The sequence below is a fragment of the Mauremys reevesii genome, linkage group 7 (genome assembly GCF_016161935.1).
Source record: "Mauremys reevesii isolate NIE-2019 linkage group 7, ASM1616193v1, whole genome shotgun sequence".
Lineage (NCBI taxonomy): Eukaryota > Metazoa > Chordata > Testudines > Geoemydidae > Mauremys > Mauremys reevesii.
In genome coordinates, this window is record NC_052629.1 from 108,754,744 (window position 1) to 108,768,394 (window position 13,651).

Here is a 13,651-nt window from a genome sequence, read left to right on the forward strand (position 1 = left end):
TTGCATGCAGGGTTGGGGCAGGGGGTTGGGCTGTGGGAGGGGGTGCAGTGTGCAGGAAGGGACTCAGGGCAAGGGGTTGGGGCAGAGGAGGGGTATGCGGTGTGGCAAGGGGCTCCAGGGCAGGGAGTTGGAGTGTAGGGTGCAGGAGGGGTTTGGGTTCCGGCTTGGCACTGCTGACCTGGAGTGGCTCTGAGGTGGCAGTGGCATGCACTGGGGCAAGGGCAGGGTGCCCTAGCCCTGTGCTGCGCCACTCCCGCACCATGTCCCTGCAGCTCCTGGGGGAGGAGGGGTAGAGGGCTCTGTGCGCTGCCCTTGCCTGTGGGTACCTCCCCCGAAGCTCCCATTGGCCGCAGTTCCCTGTTCCCGGCCAATGGGAGCTTCGGGGGAGGTACCCACAGGCAAGGGCAGCGCATGGAGCCCTCTGCCCCCCCGCACCCTCCCAGGGGCCGCAGGGATGTGGTGTCGGCTGCTTCTGGGAGTGGCGCGTGGTGTAGAGTGCCACAGGGTTGGCAAACCCACAGTTTACCCACCCCTGTTTTAGAAAGTGTTGGCCCACCTGCCAAGCTGAAGTAGTGATTATTGTAAGTTCAATTATAAGTCTGTTCTGCTATCTTTCTGCTCTAATTGCATAGGGTCTAGTTTTGTCACCCTTACTCATGCTGAGTAATACCTTACTTCACAAATAGTCCCTCTGTAGTCATTGAGGCTCCCCACAAGATGAAGCACTATTAAAGTAGCTCATGTTGACTGGCATGTAGGTAGCCATGCATTGTCGAATATCCAGTAAAATTGCCATCTGTACTTGAAATGTGAATGGAGTAGCTGATCTGACCGTGCGTGCATGCACAAAAATCTGAGCTGGCAAAGTATTGCACGATTTGTTGGAAGAGGCCTTTACAATTTTATTTGCATATTGGGCAGTATGCCCACTCTGCACCCCGTTGTGTCCCCTGTGGCAGTGGCTCTGCCTCTGTTTCCCACTTAGTCCCAACAATAATTCTGCGACAGACCTGCGTCCTCTCAGGGAGGACCTGTCAGGTAGCAGCATCTAGTGAAGTCCAAAAAGCATGAAACGAAAAGGTCTTCTGCCCATCCTGGTCTGCCCTGCTGTCTCAGAGTGCTGACCCTGCAGGGCTTCTTCTCTGAAGTCCTTTCCCCTCAGTCTGGTCATCTCCAGGCTGTCTTCCTGGGGGTTAGTCTTTTCCAGGGCTTGCCACAAGAGCCCCCTTTTGGGCCAATCACAGAGTTAAGCTCCCTCCTGCAGATATCCTCCTCAACTGAGCAGTCCTAGCCCTTTCATGGAACTCACCCTGCTCTTCCCCAGATGAGTATAATGATTGCATTGATCAGCTTGTAGGGAAGTGAGGTGGTAGCTGATCTGTCACAGGCTGGGCTGAGACCAACATCTCTTAAAGGGCCAGCCCCCTATGACAGCATATCTTTCATATTTTCAATTTGTTTAGCATAAACTATATGCAGATGATCTTAGTCTGTAGCCTTTATCCTCACATACATATATGTAGTCAGCACTTTAGTTCAAGCTTTGTTTGTGACCCTTCACTTCTTTTGTTGGTTTGATTTTTGGAGACACACAGTAAAAAATCATGATAAATAAAACCACACGAGAATGTGAAATGTGTAGAAGATTTGGAGGGGAGCTAGGGGGAGGAATTTGGCATTCTTGAAAACTTTTTTCAATGTAAATTTGCAGAATAGTTGAGGAACAGATGTTTCGTTCACTGTCTATAGAAGATTGTTAATCCCTAAGAATGATGCTTATGTAAAACTGTTTTTGTCAATAATTTATGCAGGTGTGATTTGTAATGCTGATTAGTAAGATCATTGTAGCTCAGAGTAAAGTATGAAGCCTTCTCTGGAGAATTGTAAGATAATTCTTTATGCCTACACTTAAAAACCAAACAAGTTTTCTATAAACAAATGGCTGGGAATGAATAGATTGCAATCATTCTTGCCTCTCAAATGAAATGTGCTGCCTTCTGTTCACTCTTAGAACTTCTGTTAACCTATGTTTAGGGAAATAATTTAGTCAACTGACCTGCCTTTGTTTGGATAACTGAACCTACATGTATTCAAATGTTCTTGTCAAGAAAAGTACATCTTATTTTACTTTTTTACTTTTAAAAATCCAAAATGGAATTACACTTTAGCTTATGTAGCTTGACAGGTTAATGGAAAAATGAAGCTATGTTTTTTAATCCAAGAAATTTTAGTATTTGCAGATTAATAGAGGAGATATTAACGACATAGACCTATTAAAAATCAGAATAATGTTGATTACTGTCATTTTTAATCTCATTTAGTTTATCAGTTCTTATTATTTCCTATTGTCCGTTCTGATAATTATCCTTGTTGGATCTTTTCATGCCTTCTAAGATCATAGAGATGATTTGCAGATAAGTAGCTATTTCAAAACCAAAACCTCTTTGGAGTATATAACATTCCACATATAGTAACAATGGTTGAAGATAATCAAAATAGAGAAAACTCACCAGTTTAAATGGCTGCCATGAAAGTTTAACCCCATTTTCTATGTATATTAACGTTAAAAATAGTTTAATGTAAACTGTGCATGTGTTTAATTGCTTTACTGTACTTGTACGCTCAACAGTGTTTTTAATGAGTGCCCAATTAGACAACTTTTTTAAAAAATGCACTAGCTACTGTATGTAAATCCATTTACAGACAGCTTTATTAACATGGTCTGTTTATAGAGTGGGTACCTTCTGTTAAAGTCACTGTGTAGCGAAGACAAATTTAATCTACTTTTATTGTGCTATTTTTTATAATAGACAAAATGTATTCAAAAATAAAATAAATTGTACAAGCATTTCAGCGTAAGAATTTAAACGGGAATATTATCTACGTTGTTTTGACTTTTTACCCTTTTCAGAAAGTGCTTTGCAAAATTGCTTTGTCCATTTGTTTGTTTCTTGTTCCTCAAACATTGAGCATTTCCCAAACTTTACAGGGTTGATAGGAAAAGTGTATTAAATTTTAAATTGAAATTGGCATAGAATGGTTGAGTACCTGATGTCAAGTATCAGAGGGTAGCTGTGTTAGTCTGTATCCACAAAAACAATGAAGAGTATCTGACGAAGTGGAGCAGAGAGTCCTGTGGCACCTTATAAAGAACATAACATAAGAGAGGCCGTACCGGGTCAGACCAAAGGTCCATCTAGCCCAGTATCTGTCTACCGACAGTGGCCAATGCCAAGTGCCCCTGAGGGAGTGAACCTAACAGGCAATGATCAAGTGATCTCTCTCCTGCCATCCATCTCCATCCTCTGACGAACAGAGGCTAGGGACACCATTCTTACCCATCCTGGCTAATAGCCATTTATGGACTTAGCCACCATGAATTTATCCAGTCCCCTTTTAAACATTGTTATAGTCCTAGCCTTCACAACCTCCTCAGGTAAGGAGTTCCACAAGTTGACTGTGCGCTGCGTGAAGAAGAACTTCCTTTTATTTGTTTTAAACCTGCTGCCTATTAATTTCATTTGGTGACCCCTAGTTCTTGTATTATGGGAATAAGTAAATAACTTTTCCTTATCCACTTTCTCAACATCACTCATGATTTTATATACCTCTATCATGTCCCCCCTTAGTCTCCTCTTTTCCAAACTGAAGAGTCCTAGCCTCTTTAATCTTTCCTCATATGGGACCCTCTCTAAACCCCTAATCATTTTAGTTGCTCTTTTCTGAACCTTTTCTAGTGCTAGAATATCTTTTTTGAGGTGAGGAGACCACATCTGTACACAGTATTCGAGATGTGGGCGTACCATGGATTTATATAAGGGCAATAATATATTCTCAGTCTTATTCTCTATCCCCTTTTTAATGATTCCTAACATCCTGTTTGCTTTTTTGACCGCCTCTGCACACTGCGTGAACATCTTCAGAGAACTATCCACGATAACTCCAAGATCTTTTTCCTGACTCGTTGTAGCTAAATTAGCCCCCATCATGTTGTATGTATAGTTGGGGTTATTTTTTCCAATGTGCATTACTTTACATTTATCCACATTAAATTTCATTTGCCATTTTGTTGCCCAATCACTTAGTTTTGTGAGATCTTTTTGAAGTTCTTCACAATCTGCTTTGGTCTTAACTATCTTGAGTAGTTTAGTGTCATCTGCAAACTTTGCCACCTCACTGTTTACCCCTTTCTCCAGATCATTTATGAATAAATTGAATAGGATTGGTCCTAGGACTGACCCTTGGGGAACACCACTAGTTACCCCTCTCCATTCTGAGAATTTACCATTAATTCCTACCCTTTGTTCCCTGTCCTTTAACCAGTTCTCAATCCATGAAAGGACCTTTCCTTTTATCCCATGACAGCTTAATTTACGTAAGAGCCTTTGGTGAGGGACCTTGTCAAAGGCTTTCTGGAAATCTAAGTACACTATGTCCACGGATCCCCTTGTCCACATGTTTGTTGACCCTTCAAAGAACTCTAATAGATTAGTAAGACACGATTTCCCTTTACAGAAACCATGTTGACTATTGCTCAAGAGTTTGTTTTTCTATGTGTCTGACAATTTTATTCTTTACTATTGTTTCAACTAATTTGCCCAGTACCGACATTAGACTTACCGGTCTGTAATTGCCAGGATCACCCCTAGAGCCCTTTTTAAATATTGGTGTTACATTAGCTAACTTCCAGTCATTGGGTACCGAAGCCGATTTAAAGGACAGGTTACAAACCTTGGTTAATAGTTCCGCAACTTCACATTTGAGTTCTTTCAGAACTCTTGGGTGAATGCCATCTGGTCCCGGTGACTTGTTAATGTTGAGTTTATCAATTAATTCCAAAACCTCCTCTAGTGACACTTCAATCTGTGACAGTTCCTCAGATTTGTCACCTACAAAAGCCAGCTCAGGTTTGGGAATCTCCCTAACATCCTCAGCCGTGAAGACTGAAGCAAAGAATCCATTTAGTTTCTCCACAATGACTTTATCATCTTTAAGCGCTCCTTTTGTATTTTCATCGTCAAGGGGCCCCACTGGTTGTTTAGCAGGCTTCCTGCTTCTGATGTACTTAAAAAACATTTTGTTATTACCTTTGGAGTTTTTGGCTAGCCGTTCTTCAAACTCCTCTTTGGCTTTTCTTATTACACTCTTGCACTTAAGTTGGCAGTGTTTGTGCTCCTTTCTATTTGCCTCACTGGGATTTGACTTCCACTTTTTAAAGGAAGTCTTTTTATCTCTCACTGCTTCTTTTACATGGTTGTTAAGCCATGGTGGCTCTTTTTTAGTTCTTTTACTGTTTTTCTTAATTTGGGGTATACATTGAAGTTGGGCCTCTATTATGGTGTCTTTAAAAAGGGCCCACGGAACTTGCAGGGATTTCACTTTAGTCACTGTACCTTTTAACTTTTGTCTAACTAACCCCCTCATTTTTGTATAGTTCCCCCTTTTGAAATTAAAGGCCACAGTGTTGGGCAGTTGAGATGTTCTTCCCACCACAGGGATGTTGAATGCTGTTGTATTATGGTCACTATTTCCAAGCGGTCCTGCTATAGTTACCTCTTGGACCAGCTCCTGCGCTCCACTCAGGATTAAATCTAGAGTCGCCTCTCCCCTTGTGGGTTCCCGTACCAGCTGCTCCATGAAGCAGTCATTTAAAGTATCGAGAAATTTTATCTCTGCATTTCGTCCTGAAGTGAAATGTTCCCAGTCAATATGGGGATAATTGAAATCCCCCACTATTATACTACTAACAGACGTATTAGAGCATGAGCTTTCATGGATGAACACCCACTTCGTCGGATGCATGGATGTGGGTTTTTTACCCACGAAAGCTTATGCCCAAATAAAACTGTTAGCCTTTAAGGTGCCACTGGACTACTCGTTGTTTTTGTGAGTACCTGATATTTCAAGACCTCCTTTTTCTCTCCTGCCAAACCATTTTCTGTATTCCTCTTTCTGCATTAAGTTTTAAATAGAGAGACAGGGTGAGTGATGTAATATCTTTTATTGGAACAACTTCTTCAGCTCTGGGAAATGTATTCTAAGCGTTACACTAAAGATGGAACAAATTGTTTAGCATAAGTAGTCAACATATTCCAAGGTTAAGTTGCACATTAACACCCCTGCAATCACAGGACAAAAAAGGGGACATTAGCAGGTTACAGATTGTTGTAATAAACCATCAATAGTGTCTTTCTAAGACCTTGATTTTTAGTGTCTAATAAAGTTATGAATTTGCAGCTTCCAGGCTCATCCTTTGCGGTGTTGTGCAGATTTCCTTTGAGGAAGAGGATTGAGAGGTCAGATATGGAGTGATCGTTTTGTGAAAAGTGTTTTCCCAAATATGGCGTGTTTGTACTTTTTTCTGTGTGAGGTTATTCGAAAGCATAATGATGGTCTAGTACGGGGGTAGGCAACCTATGGCACGCGTGCCGAAGGTGGCACGCAAGCTGATTTTCAGCGACACTCACACTGCCTGGGTCATGGCCACCGGTTGGGGCGGCTCTGCATTTTAATTTAATTTTAAATGAAGCTTCTTAAACATTTTAAAAACCTTATTTAATTTACATACAACAATAGTTTAGTTATATATTATAGACTTATAGAAAGAGACCTTCTAAAAATGTTAATGTATTACTGACACCTGAAACCTTAAATTGAGTGAATAAATGAAGACTCAGCACACCACTTCTGAAAGGTTGCCGACCCCTGGTCTAGTATCATGCACGTTGTTGTTGAGGCATTTAGTGCACTGGATGAGGTACACCATATGTTGTGATAGGCATGTATAGGACCCTGTATCTTGAAAGGTGTGTTGTAGGGAGTATTTGTCATTGTAACAGTGGACATATGTTAGCAGGTTTTGCGTTTGTTTTTCTGGCAGGGTCTGGTGCTGCTTTGAGTTGTTGGGCCCTGGTGTGTGGGGACTTTGCTTTTGATGATGAGCATGGTGAGGCTGAGGTGTGGTGTTTGAAGGCCAGAAGAGGAGGTTCTGAAAATATTTCTTTTGCAGTGTGGTCCCTGTTGAGTATGGGTTTTAGTTGTTTAATGATATCCCAAATGGGTTCTAGCATGGGGTTGTAAGTAACAACTAGGGTAGTGCAGTCAGAAGGCTTTTTTCTGTATTGAAGCAGGTTTCCTTGGGGTATTTGGGTAGCCCATTCCATGATGCGATCTACTTCGCTGGTGGAATGTCCTTGTTTGTTTGGTAAAAGCAGTTTCCTGTGGCTGGGGGTATGTGATGATTTCTTGTTTCAGATGGTCCCTTCTGGAATATGTGAGGTGTAAGAGATGATTCCTCAGTTTTTCTGAAGTTCTTCTGCAGAGCTGCTCAGCACATTTGAAGTTGTATATTTGAAGTTTTAAATGTATAAACTTCAGTACTTGCTATAAGAAAGTCTTGTAAATGATATTAGCGTTGCTGTTACTAATAATCTAAATGTACTTTACAGTCCCAATCTGGTGGGGTCTATGGATGCATTATGCCTTAGCCAAAGAGAGTGGTTTTTGTCCCTCCCTTTTATGGGAACTAAATTTACTCTTTTAAGTGCAAAAACACAATGAAAAATATCCATAAATTCTTGAACTGTACCCATAATCTCACAGATGTGAACAGCAGGAGGTATCCATTGTAATTATCTGGACCTTCTTTACAAAAATAAATGTTTAGTAGTTGTCAGTGATTTACTCTTTGATCCAGCTCCATGTTGAGTTATCTCAAAGTAACTAGAGGTTCCAAAGAACTGTTTTTTTTTTCCAGAAATCTTTTCTGCTTTTCCTCATTTTTCCTGCTTTGGGGATATTCCTTGTTTGTTTTTTTAATTCAGGTTATTGTGCTACTTAAAATCATGAACCTTAACAATTGGGTATTGCAGTGGTTCAAAACGATCTTAAAAAATTTGGCCAAGTTGTATGTTAAAGCAATACACACAAATTCAGGCAACTAGGCAGTGTCTGGAATGCCCTTGAGTACCACACATTGTAATTTCTTCGTCTTTTCAGCAGACATGGAGCAAGACTGATGCTAACAAAAAAGGTTTAAACAAAGTGCATAAATGACTGCAGATACGTGCAAGGCAACTGCCCATTGCCAGCAGTGCATTCCTCTCTCCAAACTGCACTTTGTTTGAAAAGCTACCAAATATGTTTTTCTGAGAGAGCCACAAAGATTGTACAGATGACCACTTTCCCTTGCAAGAAAACACACATCATAAATTTTGGTGATTTTAAAACAACTCCCTCTCTCCCATCTCCCCTGACTAAGCAAGTGGAGACTGTTAGGAAAATATCGCAGCCAAAGATGCAAAAAGCAGCCATCTCACTTGGGCTCCCTTCGCCCTTGCTCTTCCTCTCAGTCACTCTGAGAGATAATCTAAAACAGAAATACTAGTACTAAACCCAAGCCTGTCTGTTCTTTTTGCCCCTTGAGGAGTCTAATGCTGCAGCTGTGTTTTCAGCCTACCCTTGGTTTTAGGTCTGAACCTACAGAGTTCTTGCACCTCAGGAGACTGCTTTTTGTGCCAATCTATCTTAGGTCAGTGTCTGGAGCAGTTTCTCAATTTGCTTTGCTGCCTTTTGCTTGCTCCTTACAGTGGTGGACCTTAAGTAAATGGGAGCTAGTTTGAACATTTAGACTCAAGCCTGATTATGAGTTAGCACCTAGCAGTGTCACCCCAGGAGGAGCATCAATAAGGAATTGTCACTGTTCCTCTCTTGCTCCCTTTTCGGGGTGAGGCATACTCCCCACACTTGTGGTTTGCCCTGACTACCTGCTAGCAATGAGGAACTTTGGATTACTCTCTTCCCTATATCCAGAACAGCAATACATTCAGCCCTCATCCAGCTGTGCGGGTGAAGAGTATGGACACTCCTCCTGCTCAGTTGCATCCAGGCTAGCGATGGTCTAGCCCAGGGGTGGGCAAACATTTAGGCTCGAGGGCCACATCTGGGTATGGTAATTGTATGGCAAGCCACGAATGCTCACAAAATTGGGGGTTGGGGTGCGTGAGGGGGTGAGGGCTCTGGCTGGGGGTGCAGGCTCTGGGGTGAGGCCAGAAATGAGGAGTTAAAGGTGTGGGAGGGGCTCTTTGCTGGGGCAGGGTGTTGGGGGTGGTGAGGGCTCCAGCTGTGGGTGCGGGCTCTGGGGTAGGGCTGGGGATGAGGGGTTTGAGGTGCAGGAAGGTGCTCTGGGCTGGGACCAAGGGGTTCGGAGGGTGGGAGGGGGATCAGGGCTGGGGCAGGGGGTTGGGCCGCAGGAGGAGGTATGGGGTGCAGGCTCCGGGTGGCGCTTACCTTAAGCAGTTCCCGGAAGCAGTGGCATGTCCCCCCTCCGTCTCCTGCATGGCACTGGCCAGGCGGCTCTGGGCCTGGCCAATGGGAGATGTAAGGGCAGCACTTGGGGATGGAGGCAGCGTGCGGAGCCCTCTGGCTGCCCCTACGTGTAGGAGCCGGGAGGGGAGGGACATGCCACTGCTTCTGGGCGCCATGCGGAGTCACAACATGCATGGAACAGGAAAGCCCCTGACCCCGCTCCCCAACTGGAGCTTGAGGGCCGGATTAAAACATCTGATGGGTCAGATGCAGCCTGTGGGCCGTAGTTTGCCCACCCCTGATCTAGCCCTAAATAAATATTTACATTTGGGCAGCTTCAGTGTTTGTAGTACTCAAGGTATTTCCTATAGTAAATATTGGGAAGGAGCACCTGGATTCATTTTAGGGAAAACAGGCATTTTTTTGAATAGTCACCTCTGTATTTACTGTTGCATATACTGTCAGCTTAACTGGATGCCCCAAAGGTTTATTTTTAAAGTCAAAAAGGCTATTGACATTCGAAGTCTTATTTACCAGAATATGTGCATTGCATTAGATTCAACATAGTGTAGCATTTTCTGTTTGATACCCGGGATTTTGGTAGGTACTATGTTAGGAAAACTGTGCTAGACCATGGTTTATACCTCTTGTTACCGTTTATTCATGCTTCATATGAATTAAAAAACAACTCTTAATCACATTTGAAGGAAGATGCAAGGCAAGATTCTTTATACCCCTATGTCCTTCGGTGTAAGGTGGTGGTAATGTATGGTGGAATGTAGTAGTATGGTAATGTAGTTAGCATAAAATTAAAGTATCCCGTCTCATTCTTGAAACTATAGGGTTAATATACACCTCTACCCCGATATTACACGGTAAAGCAGCGCTCCCGGGGGGGTGGGGCTGCGCACTCCGGCGGATCAAATCAATTTTGATATAACGCGGTTTCACCTATAAAGCGGTAAGATTTTTTTGGCTCCTGAGGACAGTGTTATTTCGAGGTAGAGGTGTATAATCAGATAAGAATAAATGGAGCAGGTCTTTAAGAAAAAAGAATAATTTAGTTCTTTGATTTAAATATCATTGCATATTTTGTGCAAGACCATGATTTTTGTGAGTATTGCATTTTTTTTTTGATATCAGGATATCATCTGGCAATAGTCAATGGAGTACATTTCAAAGTCCAAACCTGCATGTTAAATATTTATAGGAGAGTAATAAAGAGAGAGGGATTTTTGAGCAAAAGACCCTTAAAGTTTAAAAGAATGTATGGTTTCTGCCTTTTTTTTGTAATGAAGCACTGTACTCTAGGTAATTTAATTACTCCTATATTGTTATGTTCATAAAAATGTGTTTTTAACTAAATGATTAATACTAGTCCTTGAATTTTTTTCTTTTAATATGACCATGGTGTATCAGTGATAGAAATTGGTACATTATTAGTTTAACTAGAACTGATCTGCTGATATACTAGATATGTATACTCATGTTTTTAATTGAGGAAATGAGAGTAAAGGTAACTTGATATATGTCCAGAGATTTTTAATAAAGTACGTAACTATGGAGTATGACAGAAATCCAAACATGTTCAGTCTTTTCTTTCATCAATTGCTAAACCCACCCAAAGAACAAAATATAAAATGCCAGATGAACAAAACTACAAAAATGCATGAGTTTTAAAGGATAATTTTTCCAACAGCATTAATTGAAGTCATGTATATAGCTTTCATGAACTGCTGTGTTCTGTATAAGTAGGTATGGTACAGTAACTCCTCGCTTAGTGTTGTAGTTATGTTCCTGAAAAATGCTACTTGAAGCAAAACAATGTTAAGTGAATCCAATTTCCCCATAAGAATTAATGTAAATGGGGGGTGGGGTTAGGTTCCAGGGAAATTTTTTTTGCCTGATAAGACTATATTTTTTGAGGTGATGGAGTCAGAGGGTGGAAGAGGATGGGATATTTCCCAGAGAATGCCTTACTGCTAAATGATGAACTAGCACTTGGCTGAGCCCTCAAAGGTTAACACGTTGTTAATGTAGCCTCACACTCACACAAGAGAACAGGAATGGAGGGAGGGGAGACAGAGTGTGTGAGAGAGACATGCACCATGTGTGAGAGGGAGGGGGAGAGAGAGACAGACTCGTATTGCCCCTTTAAGTATGCTGACCACACTCTAAATGCGAGTTGAGACAGCAGCTGCTGCCAGGAGGCTCCTTCTGTCCTGAGCCCTGTTCTGTGTCCGCTTTGCTCTGTGGAGATGGGTTTCAGGAATGGGGAGCAGGAGCGGGGGGAGGTGGATACCCTGACATTAGCACCACTCTTCTCCCCCCCCCCCCCCCTGCACAGCGAGCAGGAGGCTCCTGGGAGCAGCTCCAAGGCAGAAGGCAGGAGCTTACAAACAAACAAAAAGCTACTCTATAAAATCTCTCGATGTGAGGGAGGCACCCATTAATGGTGACAGCAGTTGCACTTGTGTGTTAATGGAACATCAGATACTTCTGTATCTAATGTTTGCTGGAGTGGCTAACCAATAGGCTAAGCTATTAAGGTTTGTAATGAAATATGACAACTTCAGTGAGATTTTCAAATTAAGAGGGTGAATAGACTTAGAGACAGATCTTCAGTTCATATAAATCAGTGGTTTTCAACCTCTGGTCCGCGAGCCCCTGGTGTCCACAGACTATATCTAAGATTCCCAAAGGGGCCCGCACCTCCATTTGAAATTTTTTAGGGGTCCACAAATGGAAAAATGTTGAAAACCAATGGTATAAATCAATGCAGCTTCATTGGAGTCAGTGTAGCAGGACCAATTTAAAGTTCTGAGCTTCTGATCCCTGATAGTAAGGCCTCATCCAAAGCCCATTAAAGTCAGTTGGAGTCTTGGCATTACCTTTTTGTGCTTTAGATGAGGCTCCAATGTACAGATTTAGCAAAGCACTTAAGCATGTGCTGAAGTACTTTGCTGAACTGGGGCTTTTGTCTGCCAACTTAAGAAGCAGATATAGGGAGTGTAGGAGGCCCCTTTTCATTTAGAAAACATGACATTTACCAGATACCAACAGTTCTACTAACCTCTAAACAAAATGTCTGGTCAAAGGGACACTTGGGTTTAAAAAAAAAAAAAGATATGATCGAGTCTCTTGCTGAATTGGACAGATGAGCTACAGTCACTTATTGTAGATCCTGCGATGAGATCAAGGACCAATTTTGGACCTGCAGCCCTGTCCACAAGTGCCACAGGTGAAAAGAATTGTAGATGAATGTACACTGCTTTTAGCTTTTATACCTTGCACATCTCTCCTTGATTGCAGCAGTCTATGCACTCTCGAAGTCTTCCAGTCCAAAATACAGAGGCCTTGTTATGAACTAGGAGCTCCCAGGTGTTGAGGTCAACATTGCAAGATTGCAGGTTTATCTTCAGAATAATGTCTTTGTATTGATTTCTTGGCCTGCTCCTAAAATAAGTTCCGGTCTGCAATTCTCCATAGAAGACAGCCTTTGGTATTTTATTGTTGGACATGCAGACTGCATCAGCGCACCATCTCAGCTGTGCTCTCACTATAAAAGTGTCACCGCTTATGATGTTTCAGCACTCAAGAACCTCAGTGTTTGGAATCAAATCGTGCTATTTAATACCCATTAACTATCACAGATATTGTATGTTCAATTAATCCAAGTATTTTATGTGGCATTGATAAATAGTCCATGTATCTCAGCCATAGAGGAGTGTGGTATGACAACAACATGGTAACATCAATTTTTGTTTGCAGTTCTGACACCGTGTTTGTTTCAAACACAATGCTGAAGTTTTCTGAAGGCACCTCTGGCTGCCCCAATGCATTTCATAATGTTGTCATCAGTCATTGCATTATGTGAAACAAAACTGTATAGGTAGCAAAATTTGCCAGTGAGCTTGAATGGTACATCATCGATGGATGCACCTGGAGTAGTTGCAGTACTTCTCAGTTGAAGCTGGACCATGACTTTTGTCATCTTTGAGTTGATAGTTAATCAGTAGGAAAGATAGTCAGACAGATTTAACAGCTTTTATCTCTTTTGCTGTAAACCCTTGACAGATTTTTATGTTCCTCTTCCACATACTGTTCTATATGGAGACGTCATTGGGAGAGTGGATCCCAGTGAGGAGATGACAGTACAGCTATGTGAAACCAGTTGTGTATCTGCTCTATAAATCAAGTTTATATCTTTCCCCAGAGGTCAATCATGTTTCATTTGTAGAATAATTAACTTTTAACTGACTTGAGGCATAAGCCACTGAGTTCTGTATCTGCTCCCAAATGTATTCTAGAAGTTCAGTCTTCCAGCTGTCAAAAATGTTTTACT

General features: G+C 42.0%; 1 protein-coding gene across 5 annotated transcripts in view; it reads left to right on the forward strand.

The window, feature by feature from the left end:
* RAD18 (RAD18 E3 ubiquitin protein ligase) overlaps positions 1-13,651 on the forward strand; it is a 119,549-nt gene that overhangs the window by 72,497 nt on the left and 33,401 nt on the right. The gene's annotated exons all lie outside the window — the stretch shown is intronic.